Source organism: Chanodichthys erythropterus, chromosome 9 (assembly GCF_024489055.1).
Source record: "Chanodichthys erythropterus isolate Z2021 chromosome 9, ASM2448905v1, whole genome shotgun sequence".
Classification (NCBI taxonomy): domain Eukaryota; kingdom Metazoa; phylum Chordata; class Actinopteri; order Cypriniformes; family Xenocyprididae; genus Chanodichthys; species Chanodichthys erythropterus.
This window is the reverse complement of record NC_090229.1, coordinates 7,600,965-7,621,699: the sequence shown is the minus strand read 5'-3', so window position 1 is coordinate 7,621,699 and position 20,735 is coordinate 7,600,965. Positions and strand designations below refer to the sequence as shown.

Genomic DNA, 20,735 nt, shown 5'->3' with positions numbered 1-20,735 from the left:
CTAATCTCCTGCACCCACTTCTGGAGGCTTTTTAAAACCTCGGCAGTAGCCTGAAATCATCTGAAATACGGCTATTGATTAACATTAACCAATAAACCACACGGTCTCAGTGGAACATATAGGGTCTTTTTAACTAAACATTAAAGGATTAGTTCACCCAAAAACACTGTAAACCCTAATGCTGAAAGTAATGTATTGGTTTGAGTCGGGCAGACTTAAATTAAGCAAATTAGATTGAAGTAATCTGAACTCTTTCAATGATTTGAGTTTTATAAACTCATTTCTTTTCATTTAGACGAACTTAAATTGAACTGAAACTGGGCTAGGACTTCTATTTCCCAGCATGCTTTGCCACGGCACTCGAAAAGGGAGAGTAAATGCTAAAATTAAGTGTTATATAATGTTTTTTTGACCAAGATTAATGTTAAGTGAGAGATTTAGTAGTGTTTAGAGTTTGGATGCGCTAATTTGGAGGATTACCATCATGCTGACAAGTGGAGCATGCGGCTTGGTTTGGGAACAGGTATATTAAATTATTTATAATACTGTACTCATTGAGCAAGTGCTAAGCGGGTGTGCCTCAAACATCCTGAAAAGTGAAGCTGCGGCCTCTTTGATCGCCCCCTGGAGGCTGGATGCAGTACAGGTCATAAACCCCGCCCTCTCAATGCAGACGAATAAGACTCAAGTTAAAACATAAAAATAAATTATACTTCAAATAAAATTTTCCGAAAGATGGTTTTGGTCATTTGAGGTAGTTGTTATCACGCCGATTTATATTCAATTGTTTGTTTTTGTGATAAGTTTGATTTTAGCTAGCAATTTGGTGCTATAGAAACGGGTCGTGTCGTCGTGATTCGCATTTGATTGACAGCTTGTCTGAGGACTGTCGGGGCTTCGAGGGGAGATTGAAGATAAATAAATAACTATTAATTTTCAGTTTCTGTGTTATTTCACACCGACAAATTGAGCTGTTCAGCAGTAAACTGTACTAACTGACCTACAGGATCTGGTGGATATCTGAGCTTTTCTTGGTAACGTTAAATGTGGGCTTCATAAGCTAATTAATAAACGTTATTAGTTAAGATAACATGCCTAACGTTAGCCATGACGGAAAAAAAGCAAGTGATCGTTATCTGGCAGTTATAATTATTTTTATGGGTATAAAATAATAATTAGCAGGATAAAACTAATGATAGCCTACTCTAATTAATTATAGAGCACTGTCTACAGCAATCAATCTCCTGTAACGTTAGTTTATACCTTTTATTTAAAATGGCAGGACCGTTTCTGACATTTTAGAGTTTCTAGAGGCATATTATATTGAGTTCATCTACTGAATTTGGTGTTTCAAAAATATTATTGATCTAGAAACAGAATAGCATATTATTTTATAGGTAGAATTTTAAATTACGTATAATTTATATAGCCTATTTAAAATGCATCAATGATGACGCAGCCGTCTGGGCGGAAGTTTGATACTCCGCCTCCGGGCTCCACTGACGAGTCTTTCTGCGCATGCCCAGGTTCCAAACTTTTTTTTTTGACGTTTTTGCGTAACGTGTCAGCGCCCATAGGCGTCCGTTTTGGCTTCAGTTCCATACAATGGAAGGAAGCGGCGTCGCGGCGTCCATCTTTTTTTATAGCCTATGGTGCCAAGCCATTATAATGCTAGCATGTTAGCATTTGTTCAAATAGCTAGTTATAGTTGGGATTACATGTAAATGTAGTTAAAGTATATTAATTAGCTTACTCAAACATTTCAAGTTGAGAGCAATTAAAAAGGTATGAATATATCTGCCAGTTCTGCTTGCTTAAACTTTGAATTCCTTAACATAAAAATTTTGTTGTAACTGATTACTTCAAATTTGCCAACTTATTCGGGTTTATAGTAAATGAAAATTCTGTCATTAATTACTCACCCTCATGTCGTTCCACACTCTTAAGACCTTTGTTCATCTCCAGAACACAAATGAAGATATTTTTGATGAAATCCGAGAGCTTTCTGACAGACCTCTGACAGACTGCAAATTAACGTTATTACTTAGTAAAGATATCGTTAAAAACTGCTGGTTCAAGCTTAATGTTATGAAGTGACAAGAATGCTTTTTGTGCAGAAAAAAATAAAAATAAAATAAAGACTTTATTCAACAAATTCTTCTTTTCTGGGCATTGAAAGTGGTAATAACTTTGCAGTCTATCGGAGGTCAGAAAGCTCTCGGGTTTCATCAAAAATATCTTAATTTGTGTTCCCGAAGATGAACGAAGGTCTTACGGATGTAGAACGACATGAGGGTGAATAATTAATGACAGAATTTTCATTTTTGGGTGAACTAACCCTTTCATTTTTGTCTTAAATCTTTCTTATTAAATCCGTTTGGAGACTTAAAAATTGATAAATGAGACTATCGTTGACCTATATAAGAGTATGGAGTTATAAAATGAATGTGTATAGCAGTTCATATCAATTTGATGAGTAAAGTTTGAGTTTTATATTACGATGTCTGGTTTTAGACTTTAGTATCTTGGCAAATCTGAGCACAGATTGAAATATTGTTGACATCTCTTCTATAAACTGTGAGATTAATGGAGTCTGTTTGTTGGATGACAACAAATCATGGTTAAAACCAACCGGTATTCGCCATAATTTAATTTCTATTGTGAATGCTGACTGTAAAATATAGTGTGTTGTGCATATTTTGTGTATGGCTTATGAAGAAAAAGGAGTTATTTTCACTGCACTTACAACTTTGATTATCAATGTTTGTACATTTTAGAGCTTTATTTTATTGTATTAATGTATTATTTATTTATACTTTATTACCTCCCTTACATTCAAAATATATTTTAGATTTAAATAAATTTAAAATGTATTTATTTTTTTCCCTTTCCCCCCACCCTGTAAACCTCCTAAAAATGTATAAATGAATCATAAATAAAAAAATAAAAAAGATATATAGTACTCATTTAGCTACTTTATGGCATGCGTCACTAAATTATATTCACTGCGGCATCACAAGAATGATAAAAGCATCATTTAAACACCTACATCATATCCATCGCTCTTCATTTTGCACCAAAAAAAAGCACCTGCCTTAATCAGGAAGTGTAAAAGAGAGTAAAAAATATGAATTTGCCCAACACATTCATTATGTTCCAACCAAAACCACTCGAACCCCCATCACGTCGTAATGAATCTTGTGTACAAACTCCCCAGGAGTACCTGAAGGGAGCAAAAGCCCCCCCACCGCAAAACCAAGAAACTCAGTTAGTGCACTTCACAAATGGAGAAAAATGTGTCTGTGCGCCTTCGGTGAGTCAATGAGAGTAAATAAAGAGCCGCAGTCGATAATGTGATGTTACAGCAGGACTGGAGAGCATTTAAAGCGGTTTAAGTTTGAAGAGCTCTTTTCATGTGAAGAGCGCTGCCATGTTTCAAAAGCACACAGAGAGACGGAGAGAAAGAGAAGCAGCAGCCGAACGCCTCCGCCGTCTTCCACTGTAACCACACCAGGCTTTCATTGCAGCTATTTTGGCGACAGTCGGGGAGCAGCGACGGTGTGGAAGCCCATCAGGGGGGATAAGTACCTCGTTTTCGCTCTAGATTATTTCAGGCTAAATCCTCAAACGGTGTGGTATCTCCTATTCTCAGATGGATGAGGGATTTGGGACAAAGCAGCCATGGGTCAATGCGTCAGTTTCTTGCGTATTAAGCGTAAAAAGAAAAACACAGAGCTGTTTGTTCTGAATGTAACCCGGAACGTGGATTGAAATAAAAATAGTGCCCTGCTCAAACAAAGACAAACAAGTAGTGTAGCTGCTGGGCTTCAAAGAAATCCAGATTCTAGAACAAAAAAATTAATTACCGCTTGTATGGAGATTTTGCTATTGTTTGGAAAGGAAGAGGTACCCTCCCGGAAACCCTGTTGGGAAAATGCACGGGATATCAAAAAAAATCATGCATTTTTAATGGCACCTTCAGCACATCCTCGATAGAAGTTCTGCGATTGTGCTGAATGCGTGATGACAGGCAATTGGGAAAGTAACGCAGCGGTTGGCGTGATCAAGAGCCCTTCACGCAAACACACACTCTGTCACCACACTTGACGGGATCTGTGTCTGAGCCGGGCGCTTCCTAATCTGTCTGCACCCAGCAAGGAGGCCAGTCCTCTGCCTTAATCTCCCGGGGGGGAAATCCGGGTGTCCCTTTGCCTCTGAAAGTCACTCCCACTGCACCGCCGCACCTCAAACACACAGACACGCACACAGCACGCTTTGATCAGCGCTAATACACGCCACAGTTGATCCGTGGAGATAGCAAATGACCCGTTATGACATCACAAAAGCTGGTGGTAAAGCAAACTAAGATCCGAGAGCCGCCACGATGACCTGACGCCGTGTTATCAGAGAAGGATCTGTAAATATGATTCAGAGGGATGTTCATCTGAAATTCATGAGCCGTCGAGTGCCGACTTGTTCACAGAGGTTTTGTTTGTTGTCCAATTCCCGTCAAATGCATGTGTTTTGCAAAGAAACAGATTTAAGGGGATATAACCGTGTTATCATCTACTCACCTTCAAGTAACCTAAGACAGTGAAAGACAAACGCAAGTACTTCAAATACCGTTGAGAAGGTTTTTGAAATAAATTAATTCTTTTATTTAGCAAATATGCATTAAATTGATTAAAAGTGACAGTGAAGACTTCAATAATAAGAAAGACTCAAAGAATGAAAGAATCAGTTCCCACAAAAATATTAAGCAGCACAACGGTTTCCATCATTGATGATAATAAGAAATGTTTCTTGAGCAGCAAATCAGCATGTTAGAATGATTTCTGAAATTACATTTTAAAATATATTCCAATAGAAAATAGTTCTATTAAAGGGGACCTTTATTATGATTTCACTTTTTTAACTTTAGTTAGTGTGTAATGTTGCTGTTTGAGCATAAACAACATCTGCAAAGTTACGACGCTCAAAGTTCAATGCAAAGAGAGATATTTTCTTTTACAGAAATCGCTTTTTAAGGACTACAACAAATGGCTGGTAGGGACTACAATGACCTTCTTCCCGGGTTGGTGACATCACAAACCCCACAATTTACATAAACCCCGCCCCCAGGAAGACGTAACAAAGGAGGTGAGACCATGTTGGGCTGCTTAAGAGAAAAGGAAAAGTTGTTGTAGTAGAGCGTGGTTGCCATGCCGTCATTTTACGCCGGACTGCTTCACAAACGAGGGTCAATTCAACACTGGATTTGCACAAAAGATTAACATGACGGCTCATGCTAGTGGATGAGTGGAATCAACTCCACAGCAACTACATACATTTATCCTCTAACCCAGTGGTTCCTAAACTGGGGTACGCGTACCCCTGGGGGCACGTGAGGTGACAAAAGGGGGTACGCAAACAAAATGCTAATTTAATTCTAACTTAAAATAATATTAAAATTGAGCATGTTTTCTAACTGCCGAAATGCTCAAATTACCTCATCATTTGTGGTCAAAAGTGACTGTATCCACACAAGGAGCATGCATATGATAAATAAGTCGTTCTCGACAATGCACCTTTGTAAAAGTGGGGATTTAGCACTTACTCGCATAAAGAACAAATATAGACGCAGATAGTGGATTTAAGACTCAAACTTTCTCCGATACAAAAACATACCTTGTGTGAGTTCGAGCAAGAATGCAATTGTTCCTAAATATCCACATGACTGCAAACGTGACATTATTATAAACAGGTCAAAAAACAAAACAAAGGCTACATTTTAAACACAGTACTGTCAGTATTTACTTTATTTTCCAATGAAATAATATTTTAAACAAAAACCACAGCAGAACTACAACACACATCTGTGTTTCGCGAACAATTCTGCGGCTTTGAAAGAATCATGAGAGTCAATGATTCATTCACAGCCACTTGCTTCATTACTGAATGAATGACTCGCTGACTCACTCATAAAAACAGTGACTTGCTGCCACCTACTGGCGGGTTTAGTTTAATATTTAAAAGTTTTACTTAGTTTAACCATCATTGCATATTTCTCTATTGGACATTTTTATATAAACATTATTTATTTTATAAAGTTATATTCATAAAGGTAAAAATATGCACTAGAAAATCAATTTAGGAGGCAAATATTGTCCCTTAATGGTAAAGGTGTTACTGCAGTGGAAGTGGAAGAGAAGGGGTACGCAGAAGGATGGTAATCCCTTCAGGGGGTACTCCAAGCAAAAAAGTTTGGGAACCACTGCTCTAACCATTCAGAAACGTCCAGTTTCATTCTAAAAGTTGTAACTTCTTCCTGAGTCTCTCCATCAGTGTCGACTCCGGTTTGAACAATGTAAGGCTGAACACCGTTACTGACAATCCTCATTTTGGCTGCGTGAGATTCTCCAGCTTTGTTGTTGTTGAGCAACCGAAGCGTGAGCTGTTAAAGCTCCGCCCTCTTCTGAAAAGGGGGCGGGGAGCAGCAGCTCATTTGCATTTAAAGGGACACACACAAAAACGCTGTGTTTTTGCTCACACACAAATTTGACAAGCTATAATAAATGATCTGTGGGGTATTTTGAGCTGAAACTTCACAGACACATTCTGGAAAACACCAGAGAATTATATTACATCTTGTGAAAGGGGCATAATAGCTCCCTTTTAAACTGTAAAAATATTTCACAATATTACAGTTTTCAGTTTTTTGAGCAAATAAATGCAGCCTTGGTGAGCATAAGAGACTTACCAACCACAAACCTTTGAATATTAGTGCATTTATAGTAGAAGAAAGTCCAGACTGCTCCATAAAATAAAAGCAGACCACAACTGTCAAGCTCCTAAAAGCACAAAAAGCACTATAAAAGTAGTTTATATGACTTATTTGCTATACACCAAGTCTGTTAAAGTTATACAAAACTTGGTGTGAGGAACTTTCTAAAAGTGTTAATTACTAAAATCTTCCCCTATGTCATAGTTCTGATTCACACTCGCATTCAAACCTGGGAAGTTCACGATATACACAAGAATATGTAATGACTGTCCACATAAAAACTGTTCTACATCTTTCCCACACCTTGCATGTTTGTTTATTATACATTCTGGCTAATCTGATTATACTGTCAATAAGAGCACAAGATCTCTTCTAAATTTAACACATTTTACCATGTACCATTGCACATTTCCTCCCAAAATTACCACTGATTTTATCGGGGCCAGCTGCATAGGAAGCTAACTGTTACAAACGTGGGGCGTGACTGTGCTACTCAATAAAATTGACCAATTATCTGCTCAACTCACTGAACATAACAGAGGAAATTAGCTTATTTAAGTGAATTATGTGAAGCGATGTGTAGCCAAGTATGGTGTCCCATACTTGGGATTTTTGCTCCGCATTTCACTCTTCCAAGTGCACGCACACACACCGTGGACACACACCCGGAGCAGTGTGCCGCCATTTTTGCTACAGCGCCTGGGGAGCGATTGGGGGTGGGTGCCTTGCTCAAAGGCACCTCATTTGTGGGTAACGTGAGTGCTGTTCAATCACTCCCCCCACCTACATTTCCTGCCGGTACTGAGACTCGAACCCACTACCTTCGGTTTACAAGTCCAACTCTCTAACCAGAGACTGCAACCAACTGATAGTGCTGGGCAGAAGATTTAACTGTGCAGCGTAGATCAATGTGGACTGTGCTGGACTTTATTTACTATTATGAATAATTTATGGTTATAACTACAGTAACTATATGTAATGTGTAATAAGGACACTGTAAAATAAAGTGTTATATATTTTATAAATATTTAATACAAATTATAATATTTTAATAATTTTGTTTAAAATGGTAACATATACACATAACACACAAATATATATTATATATAAAATGAAATGTATAAATAAATATATTTATATATATATATATATATATATATATATATATATATATATATATATATATATATATATATATATATATATATATAGCCTATAAACAAAGCTATAGGCTGCTCTTTTTATATATTATATAAAAAGAGCAGCCTATAGCTTTGTTTCATGGACAAGAAATATCGTTTGAGCAAATGATGACAGAATTTGCATTTTTCAGCAAATCAATTCTCAAAGCTCCAGCAGATAAAAACATCAAAACAAGCTTCTTCAATGCTTAACTTGCTAGATTCAAAAGGATTTTAAACTCTTGTCTAGCGCTGGAAGAAGCGTTTTGTTTTTGTGAGGGTGCCCTGGGAACTTTCAAAACATGTGACATTCTCGCACACACACAGTTTCCAGTAGCGCTAATCTCTAAACGGACAGAAACAAAACAAACAAAACGGATCACATATGCTAGCATGTTTCTAGGGATAAGACACTAAATAGTGAGGGTGAGTTAATCCTGTTCTGGAGCAGGTGTAGGAACACAAGCATGCCCTCTCCTCCCTCCTCTTGCCCTTTGGTCGCTTGCTGAGTCTCGGCCGTGCGTTTTCTCTTGTGTTTGATGCACAAGCCCCCATCCCCCTTCCACGGCTGTCATTCCCGACCTCTCTTAGCACACACACACACACATTTACAACATAAACACTGACAAACACACACCGTTTGGCTGGTCAGACCTGTATATCTACTCCCCCTGCTAATTTACATTATCATTACAATGGGATTTTGCATACTTGTATGAGTACAAGTCGAGCACTTCCTAAACAAACAACGCACACAATAACCAAAGTAACATCAGCTGTTAAAGAAGTCTAGCAACATAAAATCACAACAATGGTAGTTAAAAACTCATTAGCTCATTGAAAAACAGGTTATAGTCAATAAACACCCCACATCAGAAGGGTCTTCCTTAATTTAATTTCACGGAGTCAATTTCTGCGCCTGTGATCCTTGGGATAACCCTGAGTTCGTAGATGACTGATTAACAATGCACTAACAGATGTCTTCTTTGTGTCGATACGACGTGTGTGTGTGTGTGTGTGTATGTATGCATTGGAGCGGGGGGTTGGTAGGTACACTGGTGTGAGTGTGTGTGTGTGTGTGATTCGTCCCATCCTTTTGAAAGGAAATCCCATTATAATCCAGGTTGAATGCTGAGGGCAGTCAATGTCAAACTCGTAACCTCTTCAGCATCTCCAGGTTTTGGCATTTTGAAAGAAAGTAAAGCCAGAGCCCAAATCTGAAAGCAAAATCTCTTCTCAACAAGGACACAATAGTTGCTTAATCAGATGTAGTTCAAATACATCACACTCCAAATGGGTCTAATTCATTTAGCGCATCATAATCACCAATTTCGTATGTAAATCACTGCAGTGATTCACACATACTGGAAAAAACTGCTGTAGAAACTGAAATTGTTAGTAAAGTCCACTATTAATTGCAAAGAATTGTCAAGTAACATTGAATTAAACATGAAATTTTGAAGTAGAAAGACTACTATTCTTTCTCTAGCACATCTTGTTATGACTTTCCAGATCAATAAATTCAGATAGGGGCGTATCATACATTTACCACAACCAATCAGTAAGTTAGTCTTTTAAAGAATAACAAATGTTTCTGCAATTATTTGGAATCTTTCTCCATAAAATATGGGAATTTTCGATTCCCTAGTATTGATTAAAGGATGAACAAAGGCAAGAGCAACCAACCTAATCCATCAGTGCAGACACATGGGTGTTTCTACAAAACAAAAGGATTTCAGCGCTTACGTAACACCCATATGGGTCTGAACTATGACAGAATCTGTACGGAACAAAAAAAAATAAATTGATCGCAACTGATCAAAACTCCTGACGCTGAAGTATTACACTGCAAATATGCTTATAAACAGCTTATGAGGATTAAAATGATTTTTACAGAGCTTACTAAACTAAACATTTAGACTTCAAATGCTCTCAGAAAACAGCTTTTAAATCAACCAACAACAAAGGCTTGTTTTTACATAGAAAAGTATATAATGATTGAAGAATATACCATTCTGTGTATCACTACACAACCACTCTTAGCAACGTAAACTGTTTGTTCTCAATTGATATTGTTCATTGAAGCTTACTGTATTATGTAGAAGAGTGTGGTGAGAAAGAGATCGAGTTTATACTTGCATACTTCCTTTAGGTCAGTCCTATGTTCATAATAAAAAATCAGTTTAAATGTCCGATGTGTTATCTTGTCCTTTTAACAGTTGAGGGGTTTTCCCGTCACTGACAGCGCTAGTCAAAGCATTTGTCAGTTGCGTCTTGTTCCGCGTTCACAACAATTTAGTCTTTTCAATGTAAAAGTCTTCGCTACTGACCGACACACTCATAAAGAAAGTCTTTGCTGCCATCTAATGGCGTAACAATGTAACTTCTGCTGCTGTTCACGGTCAGGGACTATTTTTTTCCGGCGGAAGGAAGGCTTTAGTGAAAGTTTACTTCATGAAAGTTGCATTGACACATATTTTTGGATTTACTATTTGTATTGTGTGGTAACCGTTTTATAAAAGCAATAAGTTACTCGAGGCTAGTGCTGTATCGTGAATAAGTCACGGCTGAAGGGGTTCCTCCTCTTCGCATCATGCTTAACAACGCCCTTCAACTGTGACTTATTCATGATACAGCACAGCCTCTCATACCTTATTGCTTAGATAACCATGTTCACATTTTTGATAAACAAAAGTGTTCCTGTATCATTAGCTAAATCTGACAGCCTTGTTGACTAGTAATAAATAGTGCCGTCTATAGAGGGCTGCAGGAATGAGTCCTAAAACCGGAAATGAGTTAGCATTTTTAAACTTCTGGGTTTTTGGTTACATGTGTGAAATAAGGTTTATGGGTTAACAAAAGCTCAAGAAACTTTCATGTTACATTTTCATAATACTCTTGAGTGGAGTATTTCGATTTTTCCTTCTGGCGTTTGTATTTAGATGTTCATAAAAGTTATTATTATAAACAAAAGCTGTAAGAATCAAACTTTTGTTGGTCACTCAGAGAGCTTATTTCCTGTAATTATCCAAAAGACAATGGAAAAAAATCCTATTGTGTTTTTGTTGAGGGAACAAAGGTGATGCTTCTGGGTTGGCCTGAAAAAAATGACTTCATCCCTGCAGACATTCATTTAGTCCAGTTAATAATACATTTAATCATGCCCCCTGATCCATTCTTTTTAATAACAGTACAAATGAATGGAACACCAATGGAGTCAAAGTTAAAAAGTTTTAACTTAAAGGATTAGTTCACTTTTATAATTCAAATTTCCTGATACTTTACTCACCCCATGTCATTCAAGATGTTCATGTCTTTCTTTCTTCAGTCGATAAGAAATGAAGGTTTTTGTGGAAAACATTCCAGGATTTTTCTCCATATAGTGGACTTCAACAGTTACCAACGGGTTGAAGGTCCAAATTACAGTTTCATTGCAGCTTCAAATGCCTCTACACAATCCCAGATGAGGAATAAGAGTCTGATCTAGTGAAACAATCTGTCATTTTCTAAAAATAAAAAAACAATTATATACTTTTAAACCACAATTGCTCATCTTGCACTGCTCTGTGATGCGCCACGCATTACGTATTCACATTGAATAGCCCACGCATGATGTAGGTGGAAGTACCGCGGTAGGGCAATAAAACTCCATCTCATTTTGTCCTCCAACTTCAAAATCACCCATCAATCATAGTTTGACTTAGTCTTTGCAAGTTCGCTTTGTAAACACTTGCTCGGTACTTCCGCCTACGTCACGCGCAGAGCCGGCCAAGGCATAAGCGAACTAAGCGGCTGCTTAGGGCCCCTGTGGCCACCAGGGGGCCCCCAAGAGCATATCAAATGACAGCTTGATTTTAACAGTTGCAGTTCTAGTGCCTCCGTCCCAATAATACTGTACAACTCGACGTACATTCGCATCACATTAGGTCTGCACGATGTATCGTTTTAGCATCGGTATCGCGATTTGCGCAACCATTATATACATCGCAGGAATTGAAAGTTTACCAAAAGTTGTACGTGTTTAGGTCCTATTACACAGATGCACGTGAACACCGAATCGCATTCACTTCTGCATCTACTTATACAGCCGCATCGGACATTTACACGCAGAATTATGTCAAAATGTCCATAAGCAAACACAGTTGCTTATGGCTTAGGTAACCCAAACAAAGAAAACAGAGGTGTATCATTATAAACTATCCGCGCATCCGGTCTTAAAGTCACAGCAGGCTTGCTGCTTCCTGAATGTTAAGAAACAACAAAATACAAAGAGAAAATCACTTTTGCAACACAGATTAGGCTAATTATATTCAATTTATACAGCGAAGACTATGCATTGTTATTTTACATTTGATTATTTATTTTCTGGACCTGAATACTTACCTGAAAAATATAAAACACCCAATTGATTTCATTTAAATTGTTCTAGAATTATTTTTTTCAAATAGTGCTAATAGTAGCCTAAACATGCTGCTGCTTGTCCTCAAAGGGATAGTTCTCCCAAAAAATGAAAAATTCTGTCATTATTCACTCTTTCTCATGTTCTCATGTCACGCGTGACCTTTCCAACGTGATAACTGAATCACAGAGCAGTGCAAGATGAGCATTTGTGGTTAAAAAGCATATTTTTTTTTAGAAAATGACAAATTGTTTCGCTAGATAAGACCCTTGTTCCTTGTCTGGGATCATGTAGAGCCCTTTGAAGCTGCACTGAAACTGACATTTGGACCTTTAACCCGTTGAAGTCCACTATATGGAGAAAAATCCTGGAATGCTTTCCTCAAAAACCTTAATTTCTTTTCGACTGAAGAAAGAAAGACATAAACATCTTGGATGACATGAGGGTGAGTAAATTATCAGGAAATTTTAATTCTGAAGTGGCTAAATGCATACTCTCAAAAATAAAGGTTCCAAAAAGTGGTTTTCACAATGATGCCATAGAAGAACTACTTTTGGTTCCCCAAAAATCCTTTCAGTGAACAGCCGCAGCCATCTTTAGAATTTTATATTTGTACTCATGCTTTTGCGGTAGCAGTGTATATTTCTATGGCATCGCTGTGGAAGGGTAATTAGCTGGTGATGTTGATTAAATTATTGTAGAGTTAACAAAAGTTATCATGGGCACTGTAATGTCTGAAGCGAATGTCATAAATGTCAGTAGACTGTGAAGATTTTAAAATGAGTCTTTTGTTCATAAATCCATAAGATCTTGGAAATAAAAACCGGAAGACAGAAAAGGGCGGGGCTACATAAGGTCTATTAGTAGAAGACTGTTCGATTAGGGTTGACATGTCGTTGCAAAGTCATTTATAGTCAGTAGAATGTCTGTTGGGGGAGCAGATATTAAGCAGACTATTAACGTGACTGTTTTCAAATGTTTGATTAAATGAATAAGCATTAATTTCGTTTGCCATTATTAATGTGTATTATATCAGCATTACGGCCACGGGTGACCCTGCTCTCTGGATGTCGGCATCAGTACTGGCCGTTAAAAAACCTATATTGGTCAACCACTAGTATACAGTGCACATGGGACACAGCCTCATTACTCAGTATTGCAGTGCTAAGCACATGAGAGCGGGGCAGAGGGGCGTAGATTAGAGATTATTAACACAAGAAACAGACTAATCAGTTCAACAGAAAATCCCCTGAACCGCAAGAAGAATGAAGGAAATGAGAGGATGAGAGAGAAACAACAAGAGAGAGGGATTATTTGAAGAATTAGCAGCAATATGCAAAGAAAGAAAGAAAGAAAGAAAGAAAGAAAGAAAGAAAGAAAGAAAGAAAGAAAGAAAGAAAGAAAGAAAGAAAGAAAGAAAGAAAGAAAGAAAGAAAGAAAGAAAGAAAGAATCATTTCAGTAGAACAAAACAGCAATTATTCTGTTGTTATGCTGTTGACAGTTTTCATAGGCAGTCATGTGTGGATGCATAATGTGCTGAAGAAAGATACGCAAAAGAGAACGAGAGAGTGTTTCTGACATTGATGAACTCTACCCGTGTTCGTGCACGCTTGTGGAGTGTGAAGGACCGACCACGGTGTTGATTTGGTGAAAATGAGCCAAAATGCTTCAAGACATCCCTGCTTGATACAGCAGCACATCTGCTCAGCGTTCACCAAGCCTGCTAAAATCCTCCCTCAGTCTGCTGCACCAAGACACTATCATTAATAGGTTCTGTCTGAGATGAAGACTGGTAAAGCCTCACCGATGGAGGACACTAGTAAATAACTAGTCATTTAGCAGATGCTTTTATTTAAAGTGACAGTGCACTTATTACATGTTCAATCCCCTCTCTCGTAATGTGTGCATTAACCTTTACACCCGCTTCCCTTACATAAAAGAACTCAAATGATAATGTAATATGAACAGAATGATTACAATATTCCATTGGATTTACATCACACAGGTAGTTACTTCAAAGAAAAATAATTCTTGTTATGAAGTTGATATAAAAATGGCCTTATATGCAATTGTTTGTACAACTGTTATTATTTGAGTGTTGATTATTAAATAAATTATAAAAATTAATTAATTAATTATCTATCTATCTCTCTATCTCTATCTATCCGTCTGCCTGTCTGTCTATCTATCTGTCCATCCGTCCATCTATTCGTCCATCCATCCATCCATCCGTCTGTCCATCTGTCTATCCATCTATCTATCAGTCTGTCTATCCATCCGTCTAGCCATCTATTTATCCATCTGTCTATCCGTCCATCCATCCATCTATCGTCTGTCTTTCGGTCTGTCCATCCGTCTATCCGTCCATCTGTCTATCATCTATCCATCTATCGATCCGTCTATCCATCTGTCTATCCATTTATCTATCCGTCTATCCGTCTATCGATCCATCTATCCGTCTGTCTATCCGTCTATCCATCTATCGATCCGTCTATCCGTGTCTATCCATCTTTCTATCCATGTCTATCCATCCGTCCATCCATCCATCCATCCATCCACCCGTCTATCCGTCCATTCATCCATCTGTCCATCCGTCTGTCTGTCCATCCATCATCCATCCATCCGTCATCCATCCATCCATCCGTCATCCATCCATCCGTCATCCATCCATCCATCCGTCATCCATCCATCCATCCGTCATCCATCCATCCATCCATCCATCCATCCATCCATCCATCCATCCATCCATACATACATCCATCCATCTATATGTCTGTCTGACTGTCTATCCATCCGTCCGCCTATTTATCTGTCTATTTATCTATCCGTCCATCTATCCATCTATCCGTCCATCCATCTATCAGTCTGTCCATCCGTCTATCCGTCCGTCCATCGATCGATCTGTCTGTCTGTCTATCTATCCATCCATCTATCTGTCCATCCATCCATCCGTCCGTCCGCCCGCCCGCCCACCCGTCCGTCTGTCTGTCTATCTATCTATCCATCTATCTATCTATCCGTCTGTCCGTCTATCTATCTATCTATCGATCCGTCCGTCTATTTATCTGTCTATCTGTCCATCTATCCATCTATCCGTCCGTCCATCCATCTATCAGTCTGTCCATCCATCTATCCGACCATCTATCCATCCATCCATCCATCTGTCTATCCGTCCGTCCGTCCATCCATCTATCTATCCCTCCATCCATCCATCTGTCTATCAGTCCATCCATCCATCCATCCGTCTATCCCTCTGTCCGTCCATCCATCCATCCGTCTACCCGTTCGTCCATCCATCCATCTATCTATCCCTCCATCCATCCATCCGTCTATCAGTCCATCCATCCATCCATCCATCCATCCGTCTATCCCTCTGTCCGTCCATCCATCCATCCGTCTACCCGTTCATCCATCCATCCATCTATCTATCCCTCCATCCATCCATCCGTCTATCAGTCCATCCATCCATCCATCCGTCTATCCCTCTGTCCGTCCATCCATCCATCCGTCTACCCGTTCGTCCATCCATCCATCTATCTATCCCTCCATCCATCCATCCGTCTATCCCTCTGTCCGTCCATCCATCCATCCATCCATCCATCCATCCATCAGTCTATCCCTCCATCCGTCCATCCATCTGTCTATCCGTCCGTCCGTTCATCCATCCATCTATCCGTCTATCTATCCATCCATCCATCCATCCATCCGTCTATCCCTCCATCCGTCCATCCATCTGTCTATCCGTCCGTCCGTTCATCCATCCATCTATCCGTCTATCTATCCGTCTGTCCGTCTATCTATCTATCTATCGATCCGTCCGTCTATTTATCTGTCTATCTATCTGTCCATCTATCCATCTATCCGTCCGTCCGTCCTTCCATCTATCAGTCTGTCCATCCATTTATCCGACCATCTATCCATCCATCCATCCATCTGTCTATCCGTCCGTCCGTCCATCCATCCATCCATCCATCCGTCTACCCGTTCGTCCATCCATCCATCCATCCATCCATCCGTCTACCCGTTCGTCCATCCATCCATCCATCCATCCATCCGTCTACCCGTTCGTCCATCCATCCATCCATCCATCCATCCATCCATCTATCTATCCCTCCATCCATCCATCCGTCTATCCCTCTGTCCGTCCATCCATCCATCCCTCCATCCGTCCATCCATCTGTCTATCCGTCCGTCCGTTCATCCATCCATCTATCCGTCTATCTATCTATCCGTCTATCTATCTATCCGTCTATCTATCTATCCGTCTATCTATCTATCTATCTATCTATCTATCTATCTATCCGTCTGTCCGTCTATCTATCTATCTATCTATCTATCTATCGATCCGTCCGTCTATTTATCTGTCTATCTATCTATCTGTCCATCTATCCATCTATCCGTCCGTCCATCCATCTATCAGTCTGTCCATCCGTCTATCTGTCCGTCCGTCCGTCCATCCATCCATCTGTCTATCCGTCCGTCCATCCATCCGTCTATTCGTCCGTCCATCCATCCATCTATCTATCCCTCCATCCATCCATCCGTCTATCAGTCCATCCATCTATCGTCTATCCGTCCGTCCATCCATCCATCCATCCATCTATCCCTCCATCCATCCATCCGTCTATCAGTCCATCCATCCATCTGTCTATCCCTCTGTCCGTCCATCCATCTGTCTATCAGTCCATCCATCCATCTGTCTATCCCTCCATCCGTCCATCCATCTGTCCATTCATCCATCTGTCTATCCGTCCGTCCGTCCGTCCATTCATCCATCCATCCATCCGTCTGTCCATCCATCTATCAGTCTGTCCATCCGTCTATCTGTCCGTCCGTCCATTCATCCATCCATCCATCCGTCTATCCGTCCGTCCATCCATCCGTCTATCCGTCCGTCCATCCATCCATCTATCTATCAGTCCATCCATCTATCCGTCTATCCGTCCGTCCATCCATCCATCCGTCTATCCGTCCGTCCATCCATCCATCTATCCGTCCGTCCATCCATCCGTCTATCAGTCCATCCATCCATCTGTCTATCCCTCTGTCCGTCCATCCATCCATCCATCCATCCGTCTGTCCATCCATCGATCTGTCTGTCTGTCTATCTATCCATCCATCTGTCTGTCTCTATGTCTATCCGTCCATCCATCTATCTGTCCATCCATCTATCTGTCCATCCATCCATCCATCCGTCCGCCTGTCAATCTATCTATCTATCTATCCATCCATCTATCCGTCTGTCTGTCTATCTATCCGTCTGTCCGTCTATCTATCTGTCTATCTATCTATCTATCTATCTATCTATCTATCTATCCATCTATCCATCTATCTATCCATCTATCTATCCATCTATCTATCCATCTGTCCATCTATCCATCCATCTGTCCGTCTGTCTGTCTGTCTATCTATCCATCTCTCTATCTGTCTGTCTGTCCGTCTCTTGGAAGTAGTGTGAAGTACCATATCAAAACACTGGCACATGAATTTTTGCACCACCCTAGCAACGTCTTAGCAACCGCCAACAACACCCTAGCATCATGACAGTGAGTTCTGCACTGGTGAACTATCTACTAAATATTGAAAAATTTATTTTGTTCAGTACTGAATCTAACGGTCCACATCAGTGTGACAACAGCACACATCTGCCACTCAGACAGATCCATTTCTGCATTCTCTCTGGACTAAAGGACTCATTCCTTATAAGGGACCTTCTAACACGCATCTGCTGCACACGCACAGACAGGTGGAGAGAGTCAAACGCTGACACACCAAAGCTCACGTCTGGCTCAACTAGATTCAGAGGTTTGAAATAACAAGATCTCTTTGGCTTTGATGCTGCCTAATTACTTCCACAAGAAATGCCTTTTTATCATGAATGAACGAACCAGAGCTTGAAAAAACACTTCGAGCCACCGGGCGTGTAAGAATGCAAACTATTCCCGATGCAAGAGCCTTACAGTGAAGCCGATCAAGCATGACACATTCAATAAAGCTCTTCATCTGAGAGGGTCTGTATGTAACGTGGACATTAACTAATATCCATTAAGCATGTGCAACTAATATGCATTCAAGATTTAATATTACAATACACATGGACATATAAAAGTCTATATTTAGATCTTGCAGCTGATTTCTTTGAAACACTTTTAATCACATTTTAATCACATGATGTAGTATTAAGGTCGGTGGCGTGACCGATTCATTTTAAACCTCTGATGTGTTGTCTACTGCAGTAAATGGATCTTTAATATTTTAACCATTCAGGGTGTGATATTACAGGCAAACCACCATGGGTGATCACCTTTGACCCTATAATTCTATATGACCCATAAATTAAATTAAATAGGGGGATGAAAGTGGCACAGTACTTGAATAGTAACTATTAGGTGTCCATTTTAATACAGATCTGCAAGACTCTCATGCATCAAAAGGTTAAAAGTACTAATATTCTCAAAAATGACATGTGTATAATAATAATAATAATCCAAGAATAAAAAAAAAAAGTTTAAAGTAGTTTTGGTTGTATAGCATGGCATGTCCCATCTGCAAGTTTTAACAGACAAGTCAAAAACCATAATTCACGCAAGCAAGGTGTTTGAGAAATAACGTCTCGTATCCTAAATGTTTCTTCACTTGTTTGATCTGTGTTAACGGGCTCGCTCTGAGCGGGTGTAACTGTGCACTTGCTGAAGACTGGAACAAATGCAACAAACAACAAAGGTAACAAATGTATCGCCGTGACGTCACACCCATATATACGTCTTACCTTCCGCAGTTCAAAGCGTTTCTTCACTCTACCTGCCTCAGAAACACTTCAGCACAATCTGGTGTCGGTTAATGTGTGTCCAACATGGAAAAGTCCGGTCCGCTCGCGACTCCTGCTCCGGCTCTGATCTGTGCTGTTACTCGCGGAGCATCGAAACTTCCCGGTGAACCGACAGGACGCGAGACGCGCAGCGCAACACGTGGATGACAGACAGACAGACGCACTGAAAAGCTGAAGCTGAAAGTCATTTCTCATGGGAATGAAACTGAGGCAGGGAGCGGTGCGGTGACACCTTATATAGAACCACAGCGACACCCTTCGGTCAGAGATGGCACATCCATCCATCCATCCATCTACCTATCTATCTGACTGTCAGTCTATCTATATGTCTGTCTATCTATCTGTCTGTCCGTCCGTCTGTCATTCTCTCTATCTCTCTTTCTATCTATCTATACATGTCTATCTATCTATCTATCTGTCTGTCTATCTATCTATCTATCTATCTGTCTGTCTGTCTATCTATCTATCTATCTGTCTGTCTGTCTATCTATCTATCTATCTATCTATCTATCTATCTATCTATCTATCTATCTATCTGTCCATCTATCTATCTATCTATCTATCTATCTATCTATCTATCTATCTATCTATCTATCTATCTATCTATCCATCTGTCAGTCTATCTATATGTCTGTCTATCTATCTCTCTTTCTATCTATCTATCCGACTGTCTATCTATCTGTCTGTCCATCTATCTATCTATCCATCCATCTGACTGTCGTTCTGTCTATCTATACATCTGTATCTATCTATCTATCTATCTATCTATCTGACTGTCAGTCTATCTATATGTCTATCTATCTGTCTGTCCGTCCGTCTGTCATTCTCTCTATCTCTCTATCTATACATGTCTATCTATCTATCTATCTATCTATCTATCTATCTATCTATCTATCTATCTATCTATCTATCTATCTATCTATCTATCTATCTGTCTGTCTGTCTGTCTATCTATCTATCTATCTATCTATCTATCTATCTATCTATCTGTCCATCTATCTATCTATCTATCTATCTATCCATCTGACTGTCGTTCTGTCTATCTATACATCTGTATCTATCTATCTATACATCTGTATCTATCTATCTATACATGTCTGTCTTTCTATCTATCTATCTATCCATCTGACTGTCAGTCTATCTATATGTATGTCTGTCTATCTATCTGTCTGTCCGTCCGTCTGTCATTCTATCTATCTCTCTTTCTATCTATCCGACTGTCTATCTATCTATCTGTCTGTCCATCTATCTATCTATCCATCCATCTGACTGTCGTTCTGTCTATCTATACATCTGTATCTATCTATCTATCTATCTATCTATCTATCTATCTATCTATCTATCTATCTATCTATCTATCTATCTATCTATCTATCGTTCTATCTATCTATCTATCTATCTATCTGACTGTCAGTCTATCTATGTCTGTCTATCTATCTATCTGTCTGTCCGTCCATCTGTCGTTCTATCTATCCATCTGACTGTCAATCTATCTTTACATCTATCTATCTGTCTGTCCGTCTGTCATTCTATCTATCTCTCTTTCTATCTATCTATACATG

The 20,735-nt window shown here is 39.4% G+C and overlaps 1 protein-coding gene across 3 annotated transcripts in view; it reads right to left on the bottom strand.

Annotated features, from left to right (window-relative positions):
* Positions 1 to 19,560, bottom strand: part of plxnb3 (plexin B3) — a 94,192-nt gene extending 74,632 nt beyond the window's left edge. For all 3 annotated transcript variants that reach the window (XM_067394413.1, XM_067394415.1, XM_067394416.1), the window contains exon 1: positions 19,114 to 19,560. The gene's annotated coding sequence lies outside the window, so the exon portion shown is untranslated. The remainder of the gene's footprint in view (positions 1 to 19,113) is intronic.
* Positions 19,561 to 20,735: the final 1,175 nt, after the last annotated feature.